At 39.9% G+C, this 16,361-nt stretch overlaps 1 long non-coding RNA gene across 4 annotated transcripts in view; it reads left to right on the top strand.

Annotated features, from left to right (window-relative positions):
* LOC121110599 overlaps positions 1 to 16,361 on the top strand; it is a 120,159-nt gene that overhangs the window by 64,215 nt on the left and 39,583 nt on the right. For all 4 annotated transcript variants that reach the window (XR_006939084.1, XR_005859276.1, XR_005859277.1 and 1 more), the window contains exon 3: positions 15,716 to 15,928. This is a non-coding gene — a long non-coding RNA (uncharacterized LOC121110599). The remainder of the gene's footprint in view (positions 1 to 15,715; positions 15,929 to 16,361) is intronic.

Below are 16,361 nucleotides of genomic sequence, written 5' to 3' on the forward strand. Positions count from 1 at the left end.
ACAAAGCTATAGCTAGCAGTGGCTTGTTCCAGCTCCCTAATGTTTTGATTTAGATCATCACCTGCCTACCCATTGTATTGAATCGTAGAATCATAGAATGGCTTAGATTGGAAGGGACCTTGAAGATCATCAAACTCCAACCCCCTGCCATGGGCAGGGTTGCCAGCCACTAGATAAGGCTACTAGAGCCCCATCTAACCTGGCCTTCTGGGGACAAGAATATGATTATGTGGTTTCTTGAAAGAGAGTAGTACGTTCTGTTGATGTATTACAATGGCTGTTGGTGATAGTGGTAATACAAATGGCACCTACAAGGTCAAGACCTGGTGGTGGCTGTGAGCTGAGCAACGGAAAAGAGAAAAAACTGGTGGTTTTTGGAGGCTGTCAATGAAAGAAAGGTCACAGAGGGAAAAAGACAGTAAAACTGAATTCTGAACTTTCAGAAATTGTTAATCTAGATGGCTTCTAGTCTGTTCAATCAAGTAGTATGAAAACATCTCATTCAGTAAGATAAAATGATCATTTTGGTAATAGCTGAATTATGTCATTTATTATCAAAATTATATGCTAGATACAAGTAATAAAGGAGGTGTGTAAGTTCAATATTACCATACAGATTTTATTGTACCATGCAAGCTGAAATGAACAGAACTGGGAAAGCAGAAACAAAACACATTCACATTATTGAAATGAAACATTCATGCCCTATCAAAACAAAACAAGAAAATAGAAATGGTTCATTTAAACATTTTTCTGTCAAAAAATAATCTGAAATTGACATACTCCCATGAAATGTTTTGATTTTGATGCCGGGAAAAAATGTTCTGCAAAGTAGTGTCTGCCTGCTCTCACTGCCAGATACATGCAATGATTTCTAAAATGGAGATGATTCTTGATGGGTATGGCTTCTTCAGTGCCTCTGTACTCCAATTGGGAGATCCAGACCAAGGTGTTAACAGCGTACTTGTGAGGGTGGTTCATCTGAACCAGTTGGGATGTGTACCCAGATTAATCCAGAGAAGTAAAGTCGATGAAATAAAAATAAATCAGAATGCATCTGACAGCTTTTTGTATGAGCTCCATAAATTAGCTTATTTCACATCGCTTAGCGCACTTCAGGAAGGGGAAAGACGAATGTGTTTTCCTATTCCTCTAAGGGGGCTTGTAGCTATAATTAAGCGGGTATTATAGCTGAAGTCTAATTACATTCTTCAAAGCATGCCAATAAGAGCACCCGAAGAACCGTTCTAAAACTTGATTCCACCACTGGCTCTTTTATCCACACTGAAACCAACCAAGAACAAAATCTTGTGAAAGCAGATCTCACATGAGTGTTTTTACTGCTCTTCCCAGCAGGAAATGCAACAACAGGAAGGAGCAGGCTAGAAGTAGGGAGAATTTCAGATATATTTTTCTACAAAGTTTCTTTTCTTTTTCTTTTTTTTTTTTTTCAGTTAAGGAAGTCTTTTCATTTTAGTAACAGCATTTCTCCAGCACTCTTGGCAGAGAATATTTGGGTTCATTGCTTGCAAATGTAAAGCATGCTTATGTGATTACAACCATCAAAAACTTCTTTGGTCCACCTCTTGTGTCCACTGATGTGATCAGGTTGTGAGCATCCTGGGGCCAGGGCAGCAGCCTCTTTGTTGCCTTACAGCCCCTGGCATACCTTCTCACCGAGATTTCCAAACACTATCAGAGTACAACAAGCAATTTGCATAGCATTTGCAATCCAGATGGATGGCATTCTGCATGTTCATTTGCTTGAACACTAATTCCTTGCATGCATTTTTCTCAGACATACCCAGGGAATGTGCTGCAGTTTACCTTTTTTCTCTCCCCCTTTTTTTTTCCTAATGAAATGTTTCCTTGACCTTTAAACACTAATGAAGGCAGATGACAATGTGCACAAAATGTTTGTCTTAATTGTTTTGGGTGATGTGGCTTCACGGTGAAACTTCTTTCAGAAGCTTAATTACTCCCAGTGCTGCATTTACAGCGAAGTGAAGGTATCAGATGAGACAATGAAGTTCAGTAGTTTTGATCTTATTTTCTGAAATCAGGCGATCTGAGTCTCTCACCATTTATTAATACAGATCATTTCCTCCCATTTCTCACAATTGAATTGAGTCACTGTTTGCATGCTGATGGGGCAAGCAAGTGGGGAGCTGCATTTGTGGCTGCCTGATAATGGATGAGAGCCGTTAGTTAGAGGCAGGCGGTTCCTCTGGGGGCCCTGCAATTTGCCAGAATATATTACATTTTTCCAAGATTATTGCACAGCAGATGATTAATATTGTATGCTCAAATGGCCTTTTCAAGGACTGAGTGGGGAGTGGGGGGGACAAAGGGAGAGCCTCAGAAGACTAATTTCCTATCTGCGTTTTATGATAGAAATGCTTAATTGCGAACAGTGTTTTGTAACTTGCCAGTATAAAAAAGGGAAGCCACTGAGCACTGTGGAGTCAGAGGAAATAGTGTTCAGCTGACACAGCCAGCAGAGGCTTGCTGAAGTCACCATGAATGGCTCCACTGGTTTTTATCGAGGAAGAATCTAGTCTAGAAAGTTGATTAAGGAATTGAAGTAGAGAAGTCTAAGGGAAGATAAATAATTTTAGCTTGATGGTGAGAAGTATAGACCCTAAATCAAGGCCAGCTTGTGGTGTGGACTCTTCAGGAACATGCAGCTAGAAAACGGATGCCCAGGAAAGCTAGGTACTATCTGCTGTACATAACTGAAGCAGTGTGCTGTATCTGAATCCCAGTGGAAAAGTGGAGGAAGGTCTTTGCCAAGAGCTGTATGAAATGGACAAAGTGGTTCAGTTGGCTAAACTTTGCTGGGTAATGTGTTACAGATGAGCCTAAGATGACTACAATGGCTTTTCTAGTCTGCAAAGAGCTCTGCAAAACCACAGAGGGGATGTGATACTTTGTGGAAATGCTTCAGCAGAGTTGAGTGGTGTTGGTGTAAAAAAGGGCTGCATCGATCATTTCTTAGCTCTTGCCTCTCCAGTGCAGCTAGGGCTATGTTTTGGCTGTGTTGGAAAGCAAGGGTTGTATAAACGCCCCCACGTGACTGAGCTGGATGCAGATGAAGCATGTGTGAACTCTGCACTCTGTATAGCTAGAGCAGCAACATTTTTGTGGCGTATCTTCTACATTTCAGGGATAAGAACCCAAAACAAATTCAGATGTGAGCCTCAATAACGTGAGAAAATGCCTGAAGTGACTCACCTCCCCCTTCTTTAGCCTTTCTAGGAGCTGTGTTCTGAGTACTTTTGGCTAGCTGTGTATATCATGACTCAAAATCTGAGGAGCACATCCAAACTGGAATTGCTTCCACCTTCTTCTACTTGCGTGTACTACCAGCTGTGCAAGCTGAAGACAGTTTGTGCTATTCCTGAGATGTATGACTTTTTATGTCACCTTGTTTTGGCCACTGATTTATACATGTATTTAGATTTTATTTCTTCAGTTCCCTTATATGTGCATACCACTCCAATTGAGATTCCCTCTAGGATCATACTGCCAACAATTTCCTAACTGTGAGAGGGAGTAAGGGCATGTGTGTGTATGTGTGCGTGCTGTGTTGGTGGACATTTGGCTTGGCTATAAAGAAAGTCTGCATGCTGTATTGAGCATGCTAAAGAGATCAGCCAAAATCACACAATACATATGCGTAAATGAGTGTGTATTATTTCCTTATGAAATTCCCTCCTATCCACATAGAGTCTGGTAACAAAAGTAAAGTATCATGTCTTTTCCTGAGCACTCTGGAACTGATCTACTGCAACCTGTATCCATCTAAGCAGCAGCATTTATGCTTCACCTATGCCATTAACTGTGAGTTGGATAGAAGTTCAGATGAAGTAGCTCAACTTTCACAGTTCTCAGTCCTAGTTTCTCAAGTATGAGCGGAAGAAAGGCTGAGTTCATTCTTGGCTGTGCAAGTAGAGTCCGGTTGGGACTTTTGTTTATCTAGTTTTCTACCCCATGCATCCTAAATGCATATCTGCAAGGAACTGTGTAAATGTGATTTATGTCCCCCCAGGTATCTTCAAAGCAGGTTGCCTACAGCTTAAAAAGATGCTCAGAGATGTTTGTCAGACAAATGGGGTAAGGTCACTATACTTGTGAGGAGACTTCCAATTAGTAGTTGCTTTTTTGTTTTTATTAATGATTTTATTTTTTTTTCCCTGCAGATCCAATTTTAACACAGAACTATTGGTCTGGAAATGTATTTGTTTCGTGTGATGCTGAGATTACTTGTATGTTTATTATCCCAGAAAGGATTCTCCAAACTTCAAATGTTACTGAAAGTTGGAGGAAGAAACTGATTGTAGCATTTAGTAGTGAAATGTGAAAGGTTGTGTAGAAACTCATGTACGCTGGGACCCTTGGCTTTTTGATAGCATTTCCATATAGCTAAGTTCGAAAGGAAGTTTTTTGTTTTTCAAGGCTTTAAATCCATGTGCATTAATCTATCTCTCTGAGTCTGTTGTTCCATATCAGGGATAGGCCTGTAATGCAGGAGCAGTGTTGGCTTACTTCCTTACCATCAATTATGTGGCAAATATTTGAGAACAGAGAACACTTCCAATAGAGGTTAGATGAGTGAATGGAGGTGGAAAAGATCATGTTCAAGCTGATTTATTTGCATGAAATAATTCAGCTGCTTCTTAAAACCACTTCTGGGCCTGGGCCTTTGATTGCCAAGCTATTCACTTTTTTTCTAATGCAACAGAAAATTGCTTATTTGAAGAAACAAAATAAAGAAATTCTGCATTAGAGCAGAAGGCAAACAATTTAAACATGGAAATGCCTCAATGTCATGAGAGATGTACAGAGGCATTCTTTTGTTCCTTTGTCCTCTCCATTATGGAAATGACTCTGGTCTTAATAGCAAATGGGTTACTTCAGTTCTTAAGTTAGCAGTTTGGGAGGGGAGATGGCATTGTTGCACAGCTGTCTTAAAACCAGGAATAAGTCAAAGAGGTCTAAAAATGAAAGGGAAGGGGGCCATAACACCCCATTCCTCTGTGGATCAGTTCTGTACAGATCAGTGTTGAGGCCTCATTAGCATCTGATCACTGGCAGTACTATATGGAGGAAAGAGAGCAGGTCCTCCTCCAGCTGATGCTAGCAAACTGTGAACAGTACACATTCATTTGTACTGTATTTACATAGCCTAATGGAGTTTTAAAAGATCAAAATCCAAGCGGTAGACACTTTGGAGCTGCAAACTACATGCAATTGTGTTGCTGCATTCTTAATTATGTCTTCAAAGCAGTGGGCTTTTGTGGATTCTTTTTTAAAAGGGTGAGATGAGAATTAATTTTTTTTTAAAACTTTTCAGCTGCAGTAAGGACAAAAGCTCACAAAACATCTGGTAAGAATGAGGTCTTAAACCTCTATCCTTTTTTTTTTTTGAAAAGAATCTAGCTCAGTTAAAAAAAAAAAAATAGCTCATCATGACAGTACTGATGAAGTTGGATAGCATTTGTTTCAAAATCATAGACGAAGAGAGAAAGGAGTGGTGTTGGTGCATAATTAAAGAAAAAGGTTTAAATTTTGTTGCCCTAAAGCAAGCCCTGTCTTAAATGTGCTGTATTCAGAGTTGGCTGAACCTGGACTTGTTTTAGACTATGGCTTAGGACTACAAGATCTATAACACAACCTCAAGCTGCAACATTGCCAGAGAACGATACAGTCACTCTCATAAATTAGGACATAAACCCATCAGATGCTCTAGAGAGCACTGGGGCAGTGTCCTGTGTTTTCTGTTGTTGATCAGGCCTTCCTAGGGATGAATACAAGTTGTGTTTGAAAGCTAATTATGGGATACGTTGCCTCTAGGAAACAACCATGCCTGCTATAGGGAAAACCACAGACAGGAAAAGACCAGAAGACTTCACTTAGCTCCATCAAGTTATTTCTAACAGCTCATTCCCTGGGCCTGGACCTTATGGCATATGAGTTAGAAATTAATCAACAAAATCCACGGATCTGATAAATATATGGCTTTACTGATAACACTTTATCCTCAATTAATCTTCTAACTGACTTAAGTTATGGCAGCTGGTGTGATAAGAACATACATAGAGGATCTGCTCTGCCTCTTTTTCCCTTCCCAGTCATCTCCCACCCCCTGTGTTTCTCCCATGGTCAGAGCATGGGTTGCACTTGTATAGCTAGCGTTGGCCTTTCTCTGCTGAGGCATTTCTCAAGTGGAACTGAAAATGTGTGTTTATTACTGATTTCTCATTACTTGTTGCTTGCTGTTACACAATCAATTACCAGTGGGATTTCAGCTGTTTGTAATATCTGTTCACTTAAGTCATTGACAAATTAATAGTTGATTTCAGCTGTAGGGCTTTGATCATGTGATTTTGATAACTTAGGGAATAAAAGGCTGCTTTGCCTTGCCTAAAGAAATAACGTCTGGTTCCTTGATTCAGCTTCTTGACAAGTTATCTACAATTTATATGAAAGTTCTTCTGTATCTCTTGTCACTTCCTAGCAGTTCTGATGTAGAAAATGGGTTCCTTCAAGTGCTTATCCACAGGGAGAAGCTGGCTAGGGAACAGTCACTAGAGAATAAGCAACAAGTCTCCAGTGGCTACGTGGGAATACCCACTCTGCTTAATCTTATCATGCTCTCAGAGGGGTATGTGTTTTTCCAAAGGATACTGTGCATTTGATGTCTTAGGGCTTAATCTCACGACCAGGATGATACAGCTTATCAAGATACTAAATGGTGTATAGTTGACTGTGCAATGCCCATGGACCCTGTCAAAAGCAAAATCATAATATGACTTCACTTAATTCTCATTTTTTTGTAAGGTAAGTGAAGTAATTCTATTTTATCTATTATCAGCTACAAATATGCATGTGTGTTTTTTTGTTGTTGTTTTGTAGATTTGTCCTTGCATGGTGTCCTATTAAGGGACAGTTGTGCAAACTCTAGATCAGATTTTCTCAAGTCTTTTTCAGGCATGTCCTCAATAGACTTCACAATGAGGACTGTTCTCTTTCAGTCTTAACATAGTATACCTTAATTTCCTTCAGTGTTGAAAGAGGCTAATTAGTACTGGTTAAATGTGTTTCTGGTTTATTTTGTACTGTTCTACTGCAGGGTAGAATAGAGGTACCTAAATAAATAAATAAATAAAGCCCAGATGAAGTGAGAAGGAAGTAAGGGATGACAAAGGAAAACGATAAGAGGCAAACAGGCTGTGGATGCTTTGCTAACCCACCATTCAATCATTCCCCTCATCAGCTAGTCACCTACTCCTGCTGAGTGCATCCTTCTTCTAGTTCATTCTTTCCCAAGTCAGCATGAGGCTCCTCATCAGTGCAGTGAGATATGAGCAATGCCACAGTCAAGAACTCTTCAATGCCTCACCTCTGCAGGTCATACCAGAGAACAAGGATGTCACTTCAAAAATGTGGGTTTTTTCTGTTGTCAAGCTGCTGGAGCTTCAAAGCCACTGTCTGTGCTTTCATGCAGTTTGATGCCTGTGTTTGTAGGGTTTATACATTAAAGCTGGCTTCAGGCAGTCTGCGATAGCTAGTTAGCTCACTCCATGTAGGGCTAAAACCCTCTAAGAAACATAGACTTTTAGTTTCTTTGGCTTATTTTGGTTCAGAAGACGATCTTGCAGGATGAGAGTAGAGAGATTATTGGTTCTAGCTGATGACAGGAATTTAAATTAAGTTGTTTAGCGACTCTGATATGTGGTCAGCACAAGAGATGTACTGAGTAGGCTGTAAGTAATGGTAATTTCTGACCTTTTTTTTTTTTTAAGTACAAAATAGAAAATATTTCTCTTCTGGTACTTCTGGAAATGACTAGTGGAAGTTCTGAATCAATGCAGTGAGGGATTGCAGAGTAGTGAAATACATGTCCTCAAATCCTCTTTCAGCAACTTCTTGGAGAACATATGATATTGAAGCTCTGGAGTCTCCTAATGTTAACTTCAGTTTCAAAACCACCACTATTTTGACACTTAAAACATCAGTTCCTTGCCATCATCTTGCTGTGACTGCACTGTGCCATCTTGTCTGAGAGGAGGTTGTGTTTTTTCTTTTAAAGGCTGTGCTTAATCTAGTTATGGAAGGTATGTTCTTTGATCCATTAAGCTGTGCTCTCATCTGGGCTCTTCAGAAAGAGTCTTATTTTTTTTTAATCAGTGTTCTTCCTCCAAGGACATGGGGGAGTTTAAATAAGAGAATGATAGACTTTTCCTAGCTGTCTCCGTGCCGTTTCTTCTGAAACAAAAGCAGTGGGTCTGAGTCATCCTTGCAGTATTCCAGTCTTATGCTGAAATCAATTGAGATACACAGGATAAAACTGGAGTAATGCTGCAGTGAATCATTTCAGCAGAAACTCGGGGTTTGTAGCATCCTCCTATGCAGTGCTTCATAGAACACACTGCTGAATGAACTATAGGTGCCTTTGCTGTCTTTAAATTAGTTTTTCAGAACAACTTCCTCATGTTTTCATTGGGATAGTAAGAATGTGGAAAAGCAAAGGTGCAGTTTGTCCTCATCTACTTATAGTCTTTACTTTCTGTGGTTTATTATCCGAGACACTTATTTTTTTTCCCTGAGAGCAGGCATTCATTGCAGTGTCTATTCAATATTTCCATTTATTCATTTAGGCTGAGAGATCTGAGCTTACAATATCAGATGCTATAGTGAAGTTCTTGCAGTCTGTCAGATAGAAATTCCTCTTCTGTTAAAAAAAGTACTGCTTTCTATGGAGAAAATGTCAGGAACATCTTAATGTCTTTGTTTTGTAAGCACCTTATTTTTATATCAATGCCTGTTGAAAACTGTGTAATGGTTTCATATTCTGAATATTGGTTTTCCCATCTACAAAGGTTGAGGGAGCGATCAAGAGTTATCACATTGCTAGAGGGTATTAAAAATATAAAGTGTGATGAGAAGGGCTCAGTGTAACTACTAGCAGCACATAAAAATGAATAATGTGCAGATTAACAGTTTTGATGCTGTTTCCATTAGCCTTATCTATGAAAGCTACAGCAACTGCCTGCCCTGACAGTTAGTCCTCTCATCTCCCCTGCCTCATTGCTATTTGTCCTCCTGGCTTGTCCAGGCTTCAGCATGAATCCCCAGCAAATGCTGACTTGCAGTGAAATGAGAGAGTGAAAAGACAGAGGAAAAGTGTAGGAAGACTGGAGTTCATTGTCCAATGCTCTTGTCCTGGGGAAAAAAATAAAATAATTTAGGAACACAATGTCTTATGTACAGACTGTGTTGTCATGGGTGCTCACACAATGTCCAGGAGTGACATTGACCTGTCTGCCTCTTCCCAATGGAAAGGGTGGGCACTTCAATAAGAAATGGTTGGCAAACACAGCTGAATACTGCTTGATGAATCACCAGTGTTATCCAGCAGCATCACAAGCCTATAACAGGAGTGACTGGTGATAGTTCTTGCCAAATGGCACACAAATTATGAGTGTGGTATTCATAACATCTCCAGGTAAACAGTTTTGGGAGTGATCAGTCTAGAAATACATGCAAGAAGTTTCTAGTTAAACCTCTGCACTAAATAATATAATCTGATTGCAATGCACACATCTGATAAAATGGCTCACGGTAAGTAGCACAGAGCATGCTGTCCTTGTTGAGCCTGGAAGAGACAAAAGAAGGTTGCAAAGGTTAGATACAAGTCAAGCAATCAGCCAGGGAGCTGGGAACAACTACATTGCATGCTGTCAAATTAAAAGCAACCCACTAAAGATTTAAGCAGGGTGGGCAGTGCTCTTGCCCATTAGTTAAATGCCCCTGCTGATGATGAGTCATTATATAAACTCCTCAAACTGAATATGTATTGTAAAATGAAAACACATGTCAAACCCCTAAATAAGGCTAAGTTCTAAACGAAGCTCAGATATTATACTGGGAAATTGAGAAACCTTAGCTGAGAGAGCAAAGATATTTGGAGTGAAGATCTTCAGAACAATATATAGACAGCAACAGTGATGACAGTCATGTTCCCAAAGCCTTACACTTTACCTTAATATGTTTTGTTGCAGTAGGAAAAGAATAAAGATGATCCCTGTTCCTGAATAAAGGAAACAAGTGACTTCAAGCATGAGATTAATATCCGGAGGGCTTTTGTGATCTTAACTTTTTAAAATCAACCTAGCTGGTTGGTTTTTCATATTTTTATACGTATTATATATATGTATATGTGTGTGTATATATACGTATATACACACACACAGTTGATGTTGAGAGTACACTGCAACTGAAAGAGAAATTGACCCAAAACAAAAAAGCATAGAGTATAGAGCATAGAGTAAAGCATAACTATATAGAGTAGTTTCACTTATGGTTCAACCAAGAGGCAAGTTTTAATTAGGCTGCATGATAGTAACCTCCATTTAAAAAAAAAAACACATTTTTAATTTGAATAATGTATTTGTTGCTAACATCTACGATGGGGCTTCATTTCAATATGTAGATTTGATTCTTTTGACCTGGGAATTCCTCTGGAGTGTTCAGTTTCAATTTGGCCGTCTCCATGTCTGCGCTGAGGAAGAAACATAATGGTGAAAACAGGCTTTGCAAAACCTCCCAGCCTTGGTTCTCTGCCCAGTGATACACTAGAGAACTTGGCTATATGAATGTATATGTTCTTGAAATATCAGATATGAAGAAAAATGGGAATCAGTGTTACATTTAGAACATGTTCTCTCTCCCTTCAAAAACACTACTGTAACGTGATCTCCATTGCTGTTTGGTAAGTAAGGACTATGTCTATAGCCTTTGCCAAATGGCAGGTCTGAAGAAGGCCTCAAACATAGGAGCTACCAAGATTCAGTTCCTTGAAAGTTCAGGGAACTGAATTTGATGGATAAGCAGTTGCGTTTTCTTTTTCAGATTGTGGCAATGTGGCCACTGTAGGAGCTAACATGGGGTCACTTGTCAGAGTTGACAGCATAGATAGAGGCTGCTGGGGCAGTCCTTCTATACCTTGCTCTTTCTGAACAGAGGGTTTGGGAAATGTCTTCATTCCTCACAGAAACTCTCCAACAGAAGATTTTCCAAGTGAATTTCATGTTTCAGCAGCAACATTGTTGTGAAATGTTTGTTCTTTGTGTATTTGTATGAGTGTGTGTGGACAGTAGAGGACTTTTCTTTCTAAGAAAGAAAAAGAAGTGAAGAGATGAAGAAAGTTCCAAGGGTTTTTTCTCATTATACAGAAATGAAAGGAGTTCTATTTTGTTTGCTTGTTTACTTTATTTATTTTTATTTTAATACATTTTACTAAATACATTTATATCACTTTTTCCTTTCTTTCATTTTTGGTTTTCTGATAATTTGGAAGTTTATCAGTATGTTGAAAAATAGTGACTTTCAAGTGTTTGAGGGCTTGGCTTGTTTTCACTAAAGTCACTGGGAGGTTTGTGACTAACTTTAGCAGGGAGGGAGAAGGTGAGCAATCCTTGCCAACTGACATCAGACAAGAAGATGAGTACTTCCATGCACTTGCTCATCTTTTGAGAATTCAAGACTATTTTTATCTTTAAATAGATCACATAAAAAGTGATTTGTAGACAAGCCTCTAAATTTTTTCCTTTCAAAATGTTTCCTTGGCCACTGGTTTTACTTACTCACTTCTTTGCTCAGAAGAACTATTCACAGATTTCTCGTCTGTTCTCCACTTATGCCCCAATCCTTCACTTGTATGCCTATGGTTAGGGTCTCTGGTCCTCAGTGCTCCAACTCTTTAAATCACAGAGGTGCTGAGTGGAAATGACATCGTGAGATTATCCAGTCTAATCTCTCACTCAGTCTCTCTTTAAACAATATTTGTGCAAGAATCTTACAAACATCAATCTTCTTTACCAACTGACAGTATCTGATGAAAAATTCAGGACATCTGCAGCGATGTGATCACTCCAGTCTAATTTCTGTTCCTCTTAGTCATTCTTTCTACTTAATTGGAACTTTATCTCTAGTTAATTGGAAATATGGTAGGTTGCTAAGTCTTTCAGCTGGCCCCTTCCATTTTTTTTATATTCTTTCCCTCTGCTGAGTTGTCCAACTTCTTGTTAGTGAATAGATTGCTTGTTATAGTGCTAGTTCTTAAGGTAAGATCTTTTGAAAGACTTAACTTCTGTATGTCTCCTATATGAATTAGTATTTTTCTGTTTTGGCTTTGTGGAGAGCCCGATTTCTTTTTTTTAAATGCACCCAAGATCACTGAGCACACCTGAAAGAGGAGGGTAACAAAGCACTATGTATGTAATCCTGCATACAAGCTAGGAAGCAGTGCTTTGTTGGTATTTATGTTTGAGTGCTCTACAACGAAAAGCATCTCCTGAGTCATGCAATACCTGTTTTTCCACTACCCTCTCCAAGATAGCAATTCTGCTGCCTAGTCATTAGGGTCATAAAAAAAATAGCTTAAAAATCTTGTTCTTCCTACCCATCACAGACAACAGGACAACCATGTCATGAGTTTTTCTCAGCTTGAAATGGCTGTTTCTTCCCAAGAGTGAGGAAGATAAAGATAGATCATACAGGGGTAGGTGGGAGGCAGAGAGCATGCTGGAATGGTGGGTGTGGGAAAGAGGACTGCAAGATATTCTCTTCCAAGGAGCCATGGTGAGCTTCCAGACAGAGCTGAGACAGCAGCAGAAGCATTCATTAGAATGACTGTTTTAGCTTATTGGACAATTAGCCTGATAATTGTGCCACTTACTTATTATAATGGTCCCAATATGTATTAATGAAGTTAATGGATGCTATACAAGAAAATTAATAATGAAATTATTTTAGAAATACCCTGAATATGCAATCTCATTCAGTCGTAATTCAGAACATCTCTGTAGGATGCTTAAGTAAGCTGCAAATCACTGTGTTGCAGCGTCAGAGACACTTGCCACTGTTCAAAAGCCATCCTTGCTTTTCAGAAAGAAAAATACGCTCTGAGTGTAATACCTCTAGGCATTGGTATTGTAGTGGTAGCCTTAGCATGTTTGCACTACTGAAACAGAGGGATTCTTCAGCTCTGCGGTGAGGGGTGCACATGGGTGGAGGCCTTGCAGTGCTGTGCTTCTACCAACAGGAGGGCAATATGTTGCCTGTCTCAGCCTTGTCTTCCTTTGTGTTTTGCCTCTGTCAAATGTAGATGGTGCCTTTGCATACAGGCCACGGCATTTCTATTTACAGCCTGCTTAGCATAGTGTCAGAGGAGGTTAAGGAACCTTCACCCAAGGAAACCACCTATTATTCTCTTGCTATAAAACAGAGGTCATTGGGGCTGCATGTACTTATTGAAACTGGAAGTGCAGGAGGAGAGAAGTTGAAAGCACCCAGGTGTGATTGCTGAGACAGGGATAGCCAGCAGGCCAAGGATCCTAGAAGAGTAATGCAGCCTTGAGAAAGTCATAAAGCCCTAAGGGAAAAGACATAATTCTGATGACAATTGGGCAACATCATGCATCATGCATGTTATCTTGCAGCAGTGGAGGCGGCCCCTTTCTCACCTGCACCAAGAGGGGTGCAGCCAAGAGAGACGCAACGAGGATAGTGAATGTGCTAATTCCCAGTCTCCTGGTTTGTTAGTCTGTTACTACTGCATCAACTAGTCAGTAAGTAATTGACATGCCCTAAGTATCCAGCTTGTGAAGTTTGTCTGTGCACAGCTCCCACACCAGCCCAGAGGGAGGGCTGAATATCTGTGAGATTAAGACTTTCTTATTCATTTTAAATGAGCCTGGGGCACCCTCTTTCTGTCAGGGCTGCCTCTCCTGTGCTGGGCAGCCAACAACATTGCTGCTTCAACAGCTGTTCCATCCCCTACCTGCTGCCCTGCCTGTACTGGGAGTGTTTTGCAGTCAAATCAGTTCCTTTCACCAGCTCTGTGCTCATGCTGACACAGCAGACAGAAACGAGTGGTCTGGCAGTGGCTGCTTAATGCCATGGTGCTCTTTTTGGATCTCTACAGCCTGCAGTAAGAGCTGAAATGCCACGCAAACCTGCAGTGGATTGACCAGATGGGGTTACTCTCAGCAGAAATACAGCTTCAGCCTGCTGGTTGTACAACCTCTGTGCCCCCAGACAAGTCTGGGACTGGGGTCTACGAATTCTGCCTCCAACAGCTATGCTAATGCTCCAGCTACACTTTCCAGCCAGACATGAATGATTTGCACTGATTTGTGCAGAGCAATCTGCCTTCTGGGCAGCTGTATGTCTAAAGATGCAATATTTAATACCTCCATTAACTGTCTTTTTATCAAAGGGGCAGGATGTAGCACACCTCAGTGGATGCCTTGGCTTTATGATGGTTATGCTCTGATTTTAAAGGACAAGCTATTCTGAATGATACAAAATAGCCCAGTACTTAAGATTAACTGTGGATGTTGCATAATGAAGGCTAAATTCTAATGGACTGAAAACTTTGTAAACCTGACAAATCCAATAAAATAAAGGTAATTGTGCCTTGCGTTCCAAGCATTTTTAGCACATGAACAATGTGTGTTCAGGAAGAATAAAGCTTCATTGAAAATACAGGAGAAATAATTACACCTAGTATTCATGGGGCTGTAACAAGATACTGTTTACAGATCTCCGCTGGTTGTGAAATTGTCTATACTGAAGAAACTGGATGTACTCTAAACTAAAAGTTGAAGGAGCATAAAACATGTGATATTGTAGTTACAAGCCACATAAAATCTTATTGGATCTGTGATAAATATTTGTGCCTTAGCAATTTTACTATTTTACAAACTACTTTCCCTGGGGGATGGTTAAAGAATACAAGGACACCTTATTTATCAGTTTTAAAGTCTAATGCTCCCCAGACCCGTGATGAGAGTGTAATGTAGGTGTTCGCTAAAGTATCCAATTAATTGTTTAGTTTTGTATTGAAAAGATTCTTTTTTGATTAAAGTTGCTATCAGTAGGCAGATGCATCATCTGCCAGTCTGCATAAATAAAGGCAGAATAGGTCCCCAAAGTGATGTTGTTTTGAAATTGAAACCATATATTAAAGAAAATTCCTCATGGGGAATGGGAGCCCACAGTGCGGGGTTTAATGAAAACACAGATACTGCATTCAGCTGCAGTACAGCACTTTTAGAAGTTGTCTGTGGGACTTGGGATAAGTTGTACTGCACATCTAGAAAGTGTCTACCTCAAACTCCCACTGTATGGTTTGAGGATGGGGAATGGGTGTGTTTGAAGACTGAGATAAGATCTCCTGAGAGACAAGGAAATATTTTCTCTATGTGTGTATTTTAAACTTCAGGAAGAGCTCATTTGGGCAGTAGTTTTATTCTTTTTTTTTTTTTTTAAACAACAACAACAAAAGCATTTACTCAGCTAATTTCTTACCTATTCATCTTTGCTCTTCATTGATTGCTCCTTTTCTCCCTTTCTGTTAATTGCATCCCAACCTTACTTTGTGTATGAAAGATATGTAAAATATTAAAACTGAAATTAGTCTTTTCTTTAGATTACTCTTTTTTCTTCTACTGCTTTTTCTTAAAACCGCAAACTTGCTCCTAGCTCAGCCCTCCAGAAGAATAGCATACCTTCACCTTTTTCTCATAGCCTCCTATCTGCTAACTTCCTTTTGTTCACTAACTAGTGAGAAAGATTATCCCTTGTGCTAGGAAACAAGTGCTTCAATTATTCCTTACAGAAATGCTTGCTAATTATCTTTCAGGTCAAACAGTCTCAGGATATGGTCTGCATGTTAGCACTGAGTCATCCCCGGGGATCCAGAAGAATTCATTTGGAGAAGAAAGCAGAAGAAGCTGCCCTGAGCCACCGCAAGTGATCAATCACAATTACACTAGCAAGGATGAACACTTAAGAGCCTGGTGCAAACCCCTGTGCTGCTGAATGCTTCGACGATGGTATGCAAGAAAACAGGAAGGTGAGTTAAAATGATGTCCTTCACCATACAGTGGTGGTGCAGATTTGGTGTGTGCCTTCTGTAGGGCTGGTGATCTGTGATACCAAAAGCTATCAGTATTTCTTCTCTAAATGAAAGAAATCTTCTATCCACCTGTTTTGAGGGACAGAGGTAGAGAAAGTAGGGGGGATTACTATAGAGAACACATATATCCTTGTGGTTCCATGTTGGTTGGTGACAAGAACAGCGATAGTTGAGGGAAGGTGTTTCTATTTCAAAAGCAAAGCTAGTTGGGAAGATACCCAGAAATCTGGATACAGTCTCTTTAAATTCAGGACATACAGAGGAATCAAGGATTGCTTGGCTCTTTGGTCGCTTAGACTTTTGTCAGGTGAACATTTAGACTCAAGACAATGGTTAGCAGCCAAATACCTTCTGAGGCAAGGAAAGCGGG

Source organism: Gallus gallus, chromosome 4, assembly GCF_016699485.2.
Source record: "Gallus gallus isolate bGalGal1 chromosome 4, bGalGal1.mat.broiler.GRCg7b, whole genome shotgun sequence".
Classification (NCBI taxonomy): Eukaryota; Metazoa; Chordata; class Aves; order Galliformes; family Phasianidae; genus Gallus; species Gallus gallus.